This window comes from Aethalodelphis obliquidens, unplaced genomic scaffold (genome assembly GCF_003676395.1).
Source record: "Aethalodelphis obliquidens isolate GAN/ISIS:26980383/991018 unplaced genomic scaffold, ASM367639v1 scaffold36, whole genome shotgun sequence".
NCBI classification, from domain to species: domain Eukaryota; kingdom Metazoa; phylum Chordata; class Mammalia; order Artiodactyla; family Delphinidae; genus Aethalodelphis; species Aethalodelphis obliquidens.
Genome location: NW_020837980.1, coordinates 5359300 through 5376171, shown reverse-complemented (window position 1 = coordinate 5376171; position 16872 = coordinate 5359300).

Here is a 16872-nt window from a genome sequence, read left to right as displayed (position 1 = left end):
GGAAATCTGTAAAGTAAATCACAAATGAGCCATTTAATACTTGCAAGTTGTTTAACATTAAAATGATAATATTTGCTTCCACAATGAAAAACCCAAAGGTACTTAGCCAAGTTTCAAACTACCCAGGCTTTAGAAAGTCAACCCTCCCCCAATAAAAGGTTAAAACAAAAAGCAGATTGAAAATATTAAATCACTTACACTGTAAATAAATTCATTATATTCTCAGAACTGGCCTCAATAGACTGCTTTGATTTATGTTGCTTTTTCTACTAATTAAACAAAATTGACCCCCTCTCCCTCCCTCCTTTCTTTCCCCCCACACACTTTTCTGATGTTAATGGCAAAACATCTATCAAATATTTTTAGAATTTCCTCTCCTCCACAAAAAGAGAAAATATAGACACAGGAAAAATAAATAGTCTTTATATACTTGGAATACTGAAGCTTTCCTCATAATTTATTACTTCACCTTTTCCTTGATTTACAGCCTTCTCTGCTCTTCTGGCCAAAGGAGGGAGATCTTCTCAGCAGTCTCTTCCAGAAATAATTTTTTTGTTTTGTTTTTTCAAAAAAGTAAAATTAAGTCTTAAATGAATTAAAAATTTCCTGTAAGGAGCCTTCTGTTCCCACCCAAGGTAATTATTAGAAAGCAGGTCCCTCTTCTAAAGCCGCCCTGTTTATTACTTTCAGTAGAAATTCTCCTCAAATATACCCTCAATATATACTTTTCTGAGAAGGATATTTTCTGACATCATAATCTAGTTCTCAATATAATTGAGTAACCTCTATGAGAATGCTGAGGACACGACTGCAAATGAGATGACTCCACACTAGAAGGCTTTCTTCTTTTCTTTTCTTTTCTTTTCTTTTTTTTTTGAGGCTTAGGAATAGAAAAAGTGCCAACAGAGGCAGAATGTTTGCTTAGGCCTTGCTATCACATAAATGCACCTTAGCAAAGGAGGATTTGAAGACCTGCCTTTAATCTGAAGTCTCGCCATGTGAAGACAGATTAGCATTGTGAGATCTACTCCTACACGAATGCCTAACCCATGAGCAAGCCCCAGACTTCCATCTTCCCATCCCCAATGACAGAATTATATCCCAATTTTAAAAAGAGATTTTCTAAATTTCCAAGTGCACTTCTACTCTTAAATTCATGTTTATATAACCAGTTGATGTCTATCTCCAGGGATATCTCCTCTTGCAATTTAGGAAAAAAAAAAAAAAACCCTAGCATTTATGTTTAGCTTCCTCATCTTTCTCCCTTTTCCCCTCCTTGTCTCAAACAACAAGCAAGGAAGCATACAAATGAAAAAAAACACCTACAGCTCTTTAAACAGTGCACCTGGGCTCAGAAATTCCCTTATCTTATTACAAAGAAACATCCAAATTTAACATTTGCCAATCTGTAGGTCCAAGCTATATCTCTAAAATCCTATGAGACCAAACAACAAAACTCACCCCTTCTCTTCTCCGGTCTTTTTCTTTGTTTGCATAAAGAAGTTTGCATAATTAGCTCATGTAAAGTTATCATTTGATTGCATTAGAACATGGTTCAAATCACTTTGAACCATTGCCTGGATTGGGACTTGAGAGCTGACCTCGAGGTAGCAAAAAAAAGGAAGTAATGCCTTTAAATTCCACATAGGGGCAGGAAAGGGTGTGTTTCATTATTGAATCTCTTTATAGTTAGATGAGGATAGGACTCAAACGGGGGCTGTCTTCTCTAGGAACAGGACTGGCTGCTGACCTGTGGAGGGGCTGCCTCAGGGAGAAGCACCTAGACACCATCAAGCTGATGGGATTCTTTTATTGGCAAAGTGGGTCATACCCTCCTGGCCCTTCCCTACTTTCTGGGCAATGTTCAGCTTTTCCCAAACAGGACCAGAAAGCCCACGGGTGAGGCAGTTTTCCTGGAGGGCCCAAGCCAATGTGAGATGAGAAGGTCTTTAAGAAAGCGGGATCTCCAACAAGTTCTCCAAGGTCAAGCAGTGGTGCAACCTTCCAAACCTGTGAACATCAAAACATGACTGAGAAGGGATGGAGCCCCTGGCCAGGGATGGAGCCCGTGTGTGTGTGTGTGTGTGTGTGTGTGACAGAGAGAGAGAGAGAAAATGGTTGTGTAGTGCAAGAGTCCTGATCTGCTGGTCTGATGCCCACTGGATGCCCTTGGCTGGGCCCAGTTCCTGGCTCCCTGAAGCAGGCAGCTCTGGACTTGTGTGAGGCCACAGGGAGAGTTCCAAGTCCCACCTGGCTCAGACGACAACCCCTCCATCTGAAACTGATCTTGGGCATGTCACACAGCTTTCCTGGCAGGGACCCAGCTCTCCTGTGAGCAGAGTCGTCCTTTCTTAAAATTTGAGCCCTGTTGTCTGGAAGGCGCTGCCCCCGGAGAATCGGCAGGACCTCGGAAGCAGTTTACATCCCTAACACCATCCCCCGCCCCTTCAAACTGGGCCAGCTCTCAGCTCTGCACAAGGCAGCACCGGACTAGGGTACCCATCCTCTCAGACAGAAAGGCATCCGGACACCCACACTTCGCCAGGGTGTGTGTATTTAGCTTGAGCTTGTGATTACGATGTGTTTGGGCCCTGCCTTCCCTTACTGGGATTCCTGTCAGAAATAAGGCCGCGGGAGAGCAAACATGAAAGCCACGCTCTTCCCTCTCTGGGGTCTCCCGGCCTGGTAGTTGCGCTCTGGGCGCAGGAAGGGGAGGTGTGTGTCTCCTAATGGCAAGAGGCCCGGGTCTTGGAAGAGGCGTGAGACGACAGGACCATCTTTATCAGCCCTCATCTCCCACTACAGATTTAGGTAGCCCTTGCGAATACGGTACCCAAGGAGGCTTGGTTCTCGGGCACCTTAGACTTGATGGAAAATTTAGAGGCCTGGGAGGCCCTCGGAGGGTCTAGCTACGTTCCCTGGGTTCTTGGGCTTCTCTTTCTCAGCGTCTGGACTCCGATTGCAGCACAGAATCCTTCTGTCCGCAGCGGTAGAATTGAGGCCTTCGCGCTGCGCCCATCCCGCTAGGTTTACCGCATGGCTTCGCACCCAGTACAGAGATGTCCGCCCAGCTCGCCCCCTCCTCCCAGAAGGGCCCTGCTTCTGGCTGCGGGGGAAAGGAAGCTTCGGGAACAGTGTGACCCGAAGACAGGGTCCGAGGCACTAGCGAAATTCCTGCTAGCAGGGCTCTCCTCCCTTCTCCTTCCTGGGCAATCTATGACTCAGACTTGACATCAGCCCCTGGCAGACAGTGACAATAAGTTCCCAGTGGGGGTGGGGCGGCTGTACCCCACCCCCGGCCTGTCCCTGCCCAGGTCCGGTCTCCAGGGGGCTGTGCAGGCTCAACCTCTCCTCCTGGAGGCCCCGGGACTCTCTGTCCTCGGGCCCGCCTCCCGCGTGTCCGTCCGGCGCGGCCAGAGCCCCGGAGCCCGTCTGCTTTATTTCATTTAACACAATCGGCAAAGCCAAGGCGGGGTGAGGGGCGGGCGCGGGCCCGAGGGAGGAAATGAAGGGACGTGGAACAAAGTTCTCTCTGCCAAGTCTCCCCGTCGGATTCTTAGAATCCGGTGGCACCTTGAAGGCCTGATGTGAGGGCAAGGAGACGGGTTATTAATTCTTGAAGCCCGCTCTATCTATATATAGCTGCTCAGTGGTTGCTGTTGGCGGTCGCGGGGGGTGTAGACCGTGGAACACATGGCACCTCTCCAGCGCTTAGAAATCAACCTAGCTGGTGGCTCCCGCGGAGTTCGGGAGCGGCGCGGCTCAGGCTCCGGGAAGCCAGTGAGCTGTCCATGGTGTTTAAGGCTCCTTGACGTGCGTTCTGGGCCGTCTGGGCGAGGCGCAGACCCCCGCGCCGGGGGCTGCCACACCTCCAGCCCCAGCCTGCCGGCCACCGAGCCGGTGTGCGCCGGGCACCGGCCGGACGTGTTCGCGTGCACAACCCCGCGACGCGCTCTCGCAGGGGCATAATTCCAGAGATAGACGGAAAAAACCTCTCAAGTCCAAAGTGTGGGTTTCCTTTTAGCTCCTTCCTGAAGGTGTCTTTCCCCCTCAGGCGACACTTCTCGCACTTTAAGAAACGTCGGTCCAGCCAGCAGCCTACCTCCCTTCCCTTTTGAGTTTCTAGTCTCAAAAGAGCGAGAAGCAAGTCACCGATCTTATTATGCTTCTCATAATGGTTAAAAGCATCTACGAACTGACCATCGCTTTTGGACCGTGTGGTATCGCTGGGGTGACGCTCGCCGCTTCTATTGAGTGGTGAAGGCGCTGGGAGATTGTGGGGAGTCTCAGGGATTTCGGTCAGTTACTTTCCGAGGGGGTGATTGGGGTCCTTTGTAGAATATTATTGTTCAGAGGAGCGACTGCTTTATTATTTCCCAGAGCCCTGAGCAGTGTCTGATTGCCACTCTTAGGGAAGGAGGAAACAAAGAAATTGTCATGTAATATTACAAAGCTGTAGGTCCATTCTCTGTGAAGTACAGTTCTGCCTGGTTCTTGTGACCTGGCCTTAGGAAGAAATCTTTATGAACTGAATTAAACTCTTATACATGTTTAAGGCAGAGAATATTTTGCCTTTTTAATTATCACCACATCTTACCTTTTTTTTTTTTTTTTTTTTTTTTTTTTTTTTTTTTGCGATACACGGGCCTCTCACTGTTGTGGCCTCTCCCGTTGCAGAGCAGAGGCTCCGGACGCGCAGGCTCAGCGGCCATGGCTCACGGGCCCAGCCGCTCCGCGGCATGTGGGATCCTGCCGGACCGGGGCACGAACCCGTGTCCCCTGCATCAGCAGGCGGACTCTCAACCACTGCGCCACCAGGGAAGCCCCACATCTTACCTTTTTGTCTTTTAATTTCTCTTGGCAATTTCCCCCCTACTATGTCTATTAGAGATCCCATCTCCATTTGAGTAACAAACTTCTTTAAATACTACAAAAAGTTAAGAAAAAGATTGTAAACATTTATAACTCTTATTTGAGTTTTGTGCCTTTACTTATGGGGATATTTAATTAACATCCAGAACATAATGGAACCTTTTATGTTTCTGAACAAGACATCAGATTGGAACACATCATTGCTTGCTACTTCTACCCTTCTTTCTTATCTTAGTGCGGTACTTAAAAAAAAAGAGTGTGTGTGCTGATTAATAACTGAGAATGCCTGATGTAAAATAGAAAGTATTATGATTCAATAATTTTCGTAGCTTTTGCATTTATAAAATAAAGATAATTAGTGAGGGAAAATAAGGTATTTCTTTATATCAATAAAATTGATATTAACATTTTACTTTCCTTTTCTCTATTTATAAAAATTAATAAAATAAGGCTTGAATGTGTACCTAGTTCCTTGAAAATTATGAAATAAACTGGCCTAATAATATTTTATTATTATTGGTTTGCAGTTTAGAAGTTTAGTTTTGTTCTATGAATTCTTTGGTAACTAGTCTTCCCCTATATATCCCTTTACTCTCTTTTTTATGAAAGGAGAAGAAAATAGAATGATATAAATAGACTTCATTCTTTTATTCTTTATCTGCTCCTATAACTTAGGAAGCTATCCTCCCCAACTCCACCTCCACTGGTAGCTTAGCATTTTCCTTTGTCCCATATTGATACCAATTGAGAGTTTCCCCTTTAAAGTTCATCCAATTTCCTTCAGTTTCATTATTTTTTTTTAAATTAGCTTTCCCCAACAGCTTGTTAGATTTTAAAGATCTCATTCTTTTATCCATTTATTAGAGAGGGTATTAATCCTTCCCACCAGCAGTTTTGTTAAAACTTCCAGACATTTTTTTCTGCTTCCAAGAGGAAAGTATTCAATAAGTATAATTGTTTATGAGCTAAAAAAGAAAAAATCCATCGATCTCTTGTTTGTGTTCTGCTTACTTTGCCAATGTGCTCAGCACTGCTGTGAGCCCAGAGGAGGTCTTCTGAAGATATCTGTGGGATCAAATTGAATTGTAGTTCTTTCTACCTGCACTTTTGAGAAATGAAAGCATATTTTAAAATTATTTTATATCTACTTCCCAAAATTCATATATAAAGCTCATTTCTCTGCAGCTGAACACTTTGTGTAAGGTATTTTCTTTAAAAATCACAGTGGACTGGGGGGAGGCATCCCGTGTGTTATTCTCTCTCAAAAGTCTCTCTTTCCTTAATGTTTGGTTCATGGTATTGCTTTCCTGGAGATATTTCTCTCTTCATTTCATTTGTGCTTCACTTCCCAGAGACTGGTAAATGAGGGGGGAAATGTGGACTCATGACGCATCATCATATATTGAGATCAATTATTATGTGGGAGTACTTATGTTAAGAAAATTTAAACTGACCTTAGCAGAATTTTGTTGCACTTTGCTCCTTTACTTCTCATCCTGCTAAGCTGTTAATTGTACATAGAACTGCCAAGGTACTTTTCACGGTTAAAAAAAAGGAAGCCGCTTTTTGTGGAAAGGATAATTTTTTTTTTTTTAGTCCTATAAACACAGGTCACATTCTTTGTAAAGCTGTTTTTAACAGGCAAAAGTGTACATGTCTCTAGCAGTTAAACTTGCCCTTTAAAAGACCTAGCATGTCCTTAAATGGAGCAGCAACTCAACCGTGGTTGATATGGTTCCCAAAACCCCACGTTTTAAAAGGGTTTCATTGTCAAGGTGCACCAGGATGTACTTTTAGGTCTATAATACACAGTCTGGGCGTCACAACCACATATTTCCCTCATCTCATTCCAACCCTGGTGTGGTGAAACCAAAAAGACTCCAGATCAAGGAGAGTCAGGATTTGCGGAGAAAGGGCTGTGTAAGTACAGTGAGTACAAATCTTTAAGACCTTCCCCAGACTTGTAAGCAGTTGAGAAGGTAGCTTGTTTGCTAAGTGGGGCAAAGTGTCTCCAGGTCTATCGCTGGAGCTGCTGACATAATTAATGATTTCATCTGGAGCCTGAAAGAAGGCACTTGTATTCCCTCTGGCATGGGCAGGGCAAGTTCATGTCCAAACTCTAATACTTCGGGTTGATTTTAGCTAACAAGACTGTTGGTCCTCTTGTTACATACCCAAAACCTGAAAGCCAAATATTATATTAGGCTATGATACTTCCCAGCCTTGAGGAGGTTGACACATCCTAAATATATAAACAGATACTATTATCTAAAGATGAATTACATTCTGGTTAGAGATTCCTTATTCCTAGGTCAAACCAGGAAAACTAAAAACCATAGAACAACACACCACCAACAACAACCACACAGCAAACTACTTTAAAAATCAACATTTTCCACTAAACCTTATATGCAAAAATTTTCTTGTCCCATTTTACACTATGAGGTTAGTGACGATCCTTGAAAATTAAGTATGGTACTGAAAAAGACTTTAATAACATTTCTGCTAAAAACAAACTGGAGGCAGTGTAGTGCCCTGGATTCATTATTGCTTACATCTGGTTTCTATTTTTGTGAGTTTCATCTGGTTCTCAGAGAGTTCATTCACAGTCATCACAGGTTTAGTTTCCTGTTCTCCAATGGGAGAACTTGTCTTCATGACCCATCTATTTTTCATCTGAATGCTGCACTTTTTTACATTAGGAAATGTGGAAAAGGAGAATGAAAACTATATCAGGTCTAATCTAGCAAACTGAAGTCTGAAGAGCATCTTTTAGCACCTGATTTATCCTGAATCCAGTGGCGAATTACAATGAGGAAATCACTCTGTTTTAGACCCTTGTAGAAGCAGGTAGGAAATAAAAGAGAAAATAGATGGAAGGAAGAGGAAGGGAAGATGGAAGGAAAGGAAGGAAAGGGGAGAATGGAAGAAAGAAAGAAATTAAAGAAGGGCTTCTTTGTCAATAAGAACACCCATGCCCACCCCATTATATTCCCATTGCCCATAAGACATGGTAATGTATTTTTCTTCCTTTCCATGTTAACTTTCAGGCCTTTTTCAAAGAAAGGGATGAGCTGTATTGTATGCTGGTTGAAAACAATGTCTTGGACTCCTTCCCACACTTAGGGAGGGAGGGGCAGGATGCCAAAGGAGCCTTAGTCCTTGCTGATCTGGACTTGGGTAGACCAGTTTGACTCTAGTTTATAAGTTATCCTATCTAGTATCTTTTTCTCACCATCTAAAACTTCCCAGTGGTTCTCCTCTGTGTAAGCAACACCATCCCCTTTTTGAGATGACTACTTTATCTAAAGATCCTACCTAGTTCATATTCCAAGGTCTCATGAAGGCTATTCTTTTCACCTCACCATATGATTGTCCTAAATTTCCTTCCTGCTGATATCCCAGAGATCAAGATATCCTAGATGCTATCTACAGTCAATAACAGTAATTACAAATATTATTGAGCTCCTATACCTAGGACTGTGATGACTTCAAAGAGCATTATTTCATTCACAATAGATTGCAGCATTACCTTTCTTAACTAGGGTAAATAATTACTAGAACTGAGATTTGAATTTGGTTTTGACTGACACTATGGGTCTCTCTAGTATGACACAGGATCTGACTGCCACATCTCATACCCACTGATCTATAAGGGTTGATTTGGCTAATGTGACTGGCTAGGCAACTGTTATCTTCTCTCACCCATCCATGTAGGTTCCTGAAAGCTATGCACTTAGTTGAAGAGGTTGAGAATGACCATTTTTCCATCAAGGGTTATTGAGACGCTGAGTATCTTCACTGGAAAGCAAACTGTAGGATGCTTTAACTCTACAGACCAAAATGAAAAGAAGAGCATTCTTTTTTTCCCCCGCTGCTGATTACATGATCTTATTACACACTACAGAAATAGTTCAAGAATCAACCTTATCAGATGGTCTTATGCCAACATCTATTGAAGTTCTACTTTATGCTAAGTTCTATTCTTAGAGCTTTAAAGAAAGCCACATGCATTGGATTATTGCTCTGGTGCCCATAGCAATTATTCAAGATAATTTCTTTCCCTTTCCTTTCAACATCATACTTGGACCTAACAATTTCAGCTTTTGTTAAGGGGCATAATATATATTTTTGAAAGTCATGTGAAAAATATGTATGTATCTTTTGGGAAATTACCATCAAATATACTTTCATTTAAGCTATTTATCACCTACTATGTCCAAGACGTGTAGTTTTTTTTAAAAAACTATATGCCATGACTACATTTCTTCCTCTATTGCTTGGGCTACTTTCTTTCCCTTTTTGTTGTAAGTTACTTCAAATCTTTTTTGGAAGTAAACAGGTATAAAAGAAAACCTAGTACAAGGTTGAGATATAGTGTCAGGGTTATTTTCAGAGAACATGAAGTCTGTTCATTCAGTCATTCAATAAATATTTCTTAAATGTCTACTAGGTCAGGCACTTTGTTAGGTGCTGGGGTTACACTGATGACATGGAATTTGCAATCTCTTCAGAACTGTGAATCTCTTTACTTCTTGTTTACTAAACATTTGACAGTTTTATTATAAGTCTTTGAATTTTGACATAGGAAATATTTTACTCACATTGTTTATTGTCTGTCTTCTTCCAGTGGAATAAATGCAAACTCTGTGAAGGCCAAGATCTTTGTCTGTTTTTACTGTACCTCCAGAATCTAGAGCAATGCTTTCACGTGGTAAGAAGTCAATAAATATTTCAAAGAGTGAAAGAATAAATGAAGATTAAAAGGTACAAATACTTTTCCCCTAAATGCACATCCTGGTACAAATATATATATGCATATTTCTTTGATAAGACAGATTTCTACCCTGAGTTGGCAATTTTCTTCACTATTGCCACATACTTATTAGTATCTTATATCAATATACTAAAGGATTACTGATAAATGGAAATAATGTCAGTTTAAACACAATATCCTATGTAATAACAAGTTAGACTTGCCCAGAAATGAATTAGTTTTACCATCAAAGGCAGGTCCTATTTTCATTTCTGTGTGCATTCATTTTACCTCCCAACCTGTAACACAATTATAATAGTCTCTATCATCAGATCATGCAACCAAAGTGGAGAATGTTATTTTACCACACCCGAGTAAGGATTCCTGCTAATGAGAAAGACTGGCTATTGTCCTTTAGGTGGTTCCATCATAGCTGAATCATTAATCAGCCAAAGCCTTAAGGATGTTGAATTTGTCTTTTTTTTCCTACAGTAAGTAAATACATGTTATTGTCATGGTAGATGAGCTGGGCAGATTAGAATCATACCTGAGTCATTTCCCCACTCCTTTACCTGACCGCCACATCCAATTGTATAATAATGCCTATGAATGCATTTTTCAGTCATTTTTAAAAACCACATTTTCCCCTCCAATGACCTGTCATGGCTGTGGTTTAAGTGCTACATTTTCCTTGCAATAGCTTTGAGCAATAGTCTTCCACTTCACCGTGGAGTTTTGAGCTTAATATACATGCTACATTAATTCAGTAGAATGAAGAATTATACTAAAAACCTAAAATAAATCTGATCTACAAATCCTATCTCTTATAATCCTACATATTACCTCTCACTGGAGTTTCAGACATCTGTGAATGCATGAAACCTTATTATTGGGTTATTTTTCAATCCCGTCAAGGAAGGCTACTGCATGGCCCAATAGGTTAAAACTTAAAATGCAAGCAACATCGCCTGTTAAAAACACATCATTGGATAGGACTTGAAAATCATAGTTGCTGTCTTGCTCAGTCATCATAGATCTTGGCCTAGAGTTCTTGGCAGGAACAGTGTCTGAATGGGGCCTATCTCAAGCTCTAGTAGAAGCTGTTGAAAGAATAAAAGTTGGCAAAATTTTCGGCAGAGAACCAAGGATAGTAGAAACTACTTTCATATTATAAACTGGAGATAATAGAACGTCATGACCTTAAGTATTGCTTTTAAAAGAGACATCAGACGACCTTATGTTTAATAAGGTGTCATATTCTTGATTTAAAGGATGACGCTCAAATAATTAGAACATCATTGAAGTATAAATATTGAAAATCAGGGGAAAAGTTGAGTGCTATAGCAATTTCAAGGGGAGAAATTTCCTTGATGTCACTCGGTCAGCCTTCAGCATATTGTACTATGCAATTCTCCTTGGGAATATTGCTCATTCATTAGGTTCTCCTAAATACTCCTCAAAGAAACCTCATTGTTATCTAACATTAAACCAAAGAGAAACAGACAAAGGCAAAACCACAGGCTCCATATAAAGGAAGGAGCTCTGAATTACAATCTGCTGGCTTCCAATTTTTGCTACATTTGCTTAGAGAATGAGGGCTATATTCATCTGTATTTGTCATGAATGTATGTTGACAATATGGGAGTGGAAAAAGTGAGTCAAAGACAGAGAATTTAGTCCTGCCTCTTCCTTTCACCAGCTAGTTTTGTAAACTTAGAAAAGGCACAGAACCTCTCAGAGTTAGTTTATTCACCTATGAAATGCAGACAGCGTTAGCACATACTTCACAGGGCTGTCATAATGATTAAATGAAATAATACAGGTAAAGTTAAATCCTTATCGAGATATTTAATTAAATGCATATATTACATTTGACCATTATTCTATACAGAAATACATAGATCTTAATCTGAATTATTCCCTCCTCAGGCATTCAGATGAGTATTCGATAACACATCAGGACAATTAGACAGTGAAAATGACTTTAAGATTGAGAGTTTTTGTTTGGCTTTTTACTCTCTCAATATTTTCCTTCCTTTACCTGATAAATATTAGCATTGTGTAAATCATTTCAGGAAATACCACTCTCCTTGATTCCCAGCATGAATACCATACTGAATATTTTTTAAATAAGGGGTAGCTAATTGATTTGTAACAGGGGTTGGTCTTTTTCAATAGCTGCTGTTATCTGAGCATCTTTGCTTTGATAGCTACTTCTGCTGTGGCTATTACAATCCCTGTGGCATCCCATGAATCAGCAACGTTCAGTTTTGGGGAGAGTCAGTTTGACCCCTTGTGTAACCGTGGTATCTAAGGACTTCTCTGACATAACAACAAACTTCGAGGTTGGGGTCAGAATAGAGAGATAAGAATTGGAAGTCAAGGAATAAGAACCAAAGGGCAGGAATCAGTATATTCAGCAAATACACTGTGTTACAAGAAAAGGGGGAAAACCTAAATCTTTTAACTGAGGAGATTAAATAAGGGAGCAGGATGGTAAGGAGAAAAAGGGAAAAATCTCAAATCACATAGAGAATTTCATTTGAACTTACTATTTGTGTGTACATCTGTCTGAACTTGTTGAAGTTCTGATATTCCCTCCTAGGGGATTTTCAACCCACTAATTCTTAGTAAGGAAAACCCAGGTGATGGGCAAAGCTGAAATGAAATGGATTGGTAAGGTCTGATCAAAGTCTGAGTTCCTCCAGATAGCTCTTGCCGATTTAGGAACTGTAATTTTTTTCCCACCGAAGCCTGTACCATAACCATAAAGAGCATTAGAATTGCAGCTTGAAAATCCCTGCTTCTGGGTGATCTTTGTGGCTGGAGTCATGGAGAAGAAAGTATCCTAAAGCCAAAGGATCTCTGTTCATGCACACAGGATGGATGTGGACCACACCTAGCTTGGAGCCTTAACTCTGGTTGTCACAAAGGCTTATGTTAATCCTGGAAAGAATTAATGAGATTAACAATTCAATTCATCATTTCTTTATTGAACTGAGTTCCTACTGTATGAGGCTAGCTCTATAGGAGATATAAATATGAAAAAGACTCCATCTATTCCCCTGAGGGATTTACAGACTTGTATGTGTAGAGATTAGGCCTGTATAAAATCTTTAAGTCCTCCATTTTTACTCCTTTCCTATCAGAGGAATAACGCGAATAAAAGTAATTCAATCATAGGCAGTGTCATTTCTCCAATAAGAAAGAAAGAACATACAAAAGCCTCCATTTCCTTTTGATGGCATCAGGCTTCTGATGGACCAGAAAAAGACCCAGTGTACTGCAGCACAATAAAACTTATTCCTAAAGAGGAGGGCAGAGTCCTGTCACTATGAGTGTTCTTTCATCAGTAATGATTACTGTGTACCATTTCTATGAAAAATTAATATCTTAGAGAGATTACTTACTTAGTAGACACCATTGGTTACCTAATGTCTTTTCTCACACATCCTTCCTCCTTCTTAATAGGTCCCTGATTTTATTCAGGCATTTAACCCTCTCTGTGTGACCACATTCTTTAGGGTGGGCAAGCCCCAGCCCTGACCTGGGCCTAGGGATACGTCCTGGTGGGTCCAAACCCATTGTAGTGGGTCTATCCCTTTGCCAGTGATTGGTTAGGTATACACATGTGATCCAGTTCTGTTCAGTAAAGTCTGTAGAGTGAGGAACATTGGGAAAATCTGGAAAGAGTTTCTTTGCTTCTAAGAGAAACAGGGAGAGTCATCTCTACCTTCTGAAGACACGGGTTGCATCTGGATATGTTACCTGGATCTGTGTCACCCATCTTGCCCTCAGTCTCAGGATGAAGCTAACCTACAGATGAAGGCAGACTGAAGAGGGTCTTAGAAGAGCAGAGTCAAGGTCACTTTTTTGACACCTAGAGAACTTTGTGTAGGAGAGATAATAAATGTTAAAATATCAAGCCAATCTGAGTTGAGTTTTCTGTTATTTGCAGCTAAGAAATTTCTAACAGATATAGTCACTGTTTGAGGGAACCATAGCTCACACTATGTGTTCTGTAGTTTGGGAGAACTACTTTCACCTTTGCCCATACCTGAAGCCCATATTTTACACTATGAGATTGAGCAGAGGTGAATGTCAGTGTTGATCTAATTGAAGCCCAGGGTACACCTTGAGATGGAGAACTCAGAAAGCAACCAAATATCAGATTTTATCTTCTGGAAGTGTTTTCCTGAAGGAAAAGTTGGAGTTGGTCTGGGAGACTTGAGGGGCATGACAGACATGGGAGTTTAAGTTTCAAGGTGTCTTCCCTAATGTTCACTAGGGAAGAAAGTCCCTGCTTTCATACTTTTTGTATGAAAGTCCAAAGCAGCTAAAATTACATCTTTTGCTCCTCCCTTCTGAGACAGCTTATTTTAATCACTCAGTAAATTACTTAGAATACGTGTCATAGTCTTATGTGTTAGGCTGGTGGAAACTGTAGGACAGGTGGCCAGGGGTAGAGGTATTTGCTTTATTTTATGGTCTTTTTGGCACTACCAACAAGTTTTTCATTGGATGGACTATAACATATCATAGCAATGGAGAGTGACAAACAGCCTTGGGATCACCAGTGGGGAGAACATACTTCATTTTTTCTAAGACAGTTGTTTCCCCTAGCATACTTACATCTCTGAAATTGGACTGCATTTCACAATTGCTCTTAGCCAAGTGGCAGTCATGATGTAGCCTTTCATTGCTTGTTCACACACATCAACACTTGTAGGATTGGCTCTAGTGACTTAGAAGAAATTCCTAGAGACAATAGTGGAGCACTGTCTTAAGAAATGCTGCATCACGAACGGTCCAGATGGCGCAAGGGTTGATACTGTGTGCCAAAACATGGACGTGGTTGATTCTGAGTCTGAAAGTTATTCAGAAAGTCATTCATCAAATATATGGGTAAAGTTATTAGACAGTCAATAACTTAACCAATATATTTTACGAAAAAACCTGTCATATATGCCTATATGTCTAATGCATTTCTCAATAAATATAAAATAAAAATCCTAAGTTATAAGAACACATTCTATCCTAGCTTTATTGGCAGTATTAAAAATATTTTAGAGGTGCATGAAATAATGATGTTGATAACATCTCAGATTCAATGAAAGATGGTTCCTGGACAGTCAAATCACACTGTCACTGAAGAACCAGACACTTCTTCTACTGCACTTGTCAGAAGGTTACTTCCTATGAGCACAGTCATCTCTCTTGTTGTTCTTTTTTGAATCAATGCATCAAGTGGGTACTCCTGATTGGCTAGACTCAGTCACATGACTTCTTCTAACTAGAAAGAAATCTGAGGATGTGATCTCTAATTTCTGTTGTGGGAAGATGAGACTCAGGGCATGAGAATATCCCAGATTGTAGAAAAATAGTCATACTTCAATAAAGAAAGTCATTTGGGTGCTTCTGCAGATCTGAAGCACACATGTGAGTAGCTAGGCTCCCTAATGTCTGTGGTCTCCTGGCGACTTGGCTGGGGGTTGTGTATGAGTGAAGATGGCCTCCCTCATGTGTCTGGTGGATGTCTATTAGTGAGGAAAATGGGGATGCCTAGGCCACATACCTCTCACCATCCAACAGTCGGAAAGCTGTTAGGCCTGTGGAGGCTCAGGTGCAAAACTTTCATGTTTTAATTTCCTCCACATTTTATCAGTCATGGTAAGTCACAAGGGCAGCCCACATTCAAGGGGTGGGGAAACAGACTTCACCTTTTAATGGAGGAGCTACAAAGTACTGTGAGCATTTTTGCAGCCAATCACTTTCTCTCAAGATAGAGTGACTGGCTGGTATGTCTTCCCTTATAGTCTTCTAGTTGCAAAAATCTATGCTATGCAAAGTTTTTTTCCCTCTGTTCACCTTGCTTATTAATTATCTCTGTTTATAGATTGCAAATTTTGCTGTCTTGCCTTCTCCTTAAAGACTCAAATAAATATACCCTGACCCAACCAGCATAGGTAGTGAAAAGAGCACTAAGCCTTTGTTTTCATTTTGATGTGTCAAGAGGCAATGGGAGAGTTCTTGCAAGTAAAGCCTCTGCTACAATTTTAGAAAGTATGCTCTGCATAAGGTTACCTAGTTTAGGTAGAATGTGCACTCAACTCAGCTGATCAGAATCCCAGCTGCTTCCCCCAAGAGGGAGGATCATTTTTCTCTAATTCATACAAATGTACCATATATGCCAGTGGCATCCTGATTAAAAGCTCTGAGTCCTAATTTCATCAGCTGAAAACTAAGCAGAAGGAACTCTCAATTCAATACCCTTTTATGACAAAAACTTTCAACAAGCTAGACATAGAAGGAATTTTTCTCAATATAATAAAGTCCATGTATGAAGAGCCCACAGCTAACATTGTACTCAGTGGTGAAAAGCTGAAAGATTTTCCTCTAAGATCAGGAACAAGGCAAGGGTGCACACTGTCACCACTTCTTTTCAACACAGTTCTAGAAGTCCTAGCTAGAGCAATTAGGCAAGGAAAAGAAATAAAACTCATCTAACTTGGAAAGGAAGAAGTAAAATAATCTTTGCTTGAAGATGAGATGATCTTATAGGTAGAAAACCCTTAAAACTTTGCAGATAAAACTGTTAGAACTAATAAATGAATTCAGTAAAATTGCTGGATATGAAATAAACATACAAAAATAATTTCCATATACTCACAACAAACTATCTGAAAGGGAAACCAAGAAAATAATCCCATAATGATAAAAAGAATAACATACTTAGGAATAAACAAACTTAAACCAAGGAGATGAAAGACTTGTATACTAAAAATTACAAAACATTGATATATTAAAGAAGACAGAAATAAGTGGGAAGATATTATGTCTTCATAGATTGGAAGACTTCATATTGTTAAACTGTCCATACTACTCAAAGTGATCTACAGATTCAATGCAATCCTTTATCAAAACCCCAATGTTATTTTTCACAGAAATTAAAAAAAAACATATAGAAGCACAAAAGACTGTGAATAGCCAAATTAATCTTGAAAAAGAAGAACAAACCTAGAGGCATCACATCTCCTGATTTCAAAATATATTCCAAAGCTACAGTAATTAAAATGATGTGGTACTGGCTTAAAGATAGACATATGGACCAATGGAACAGAACAGAGATCCCAGAAATAAGACCATGCAAATACAGCTAACTGATCTTTGACAAGGGTCCCCAGAATACACAATGGGAAAAGGGTAATCTCTTCAACAAATGGTGTTGGGAAAACTGCATATCC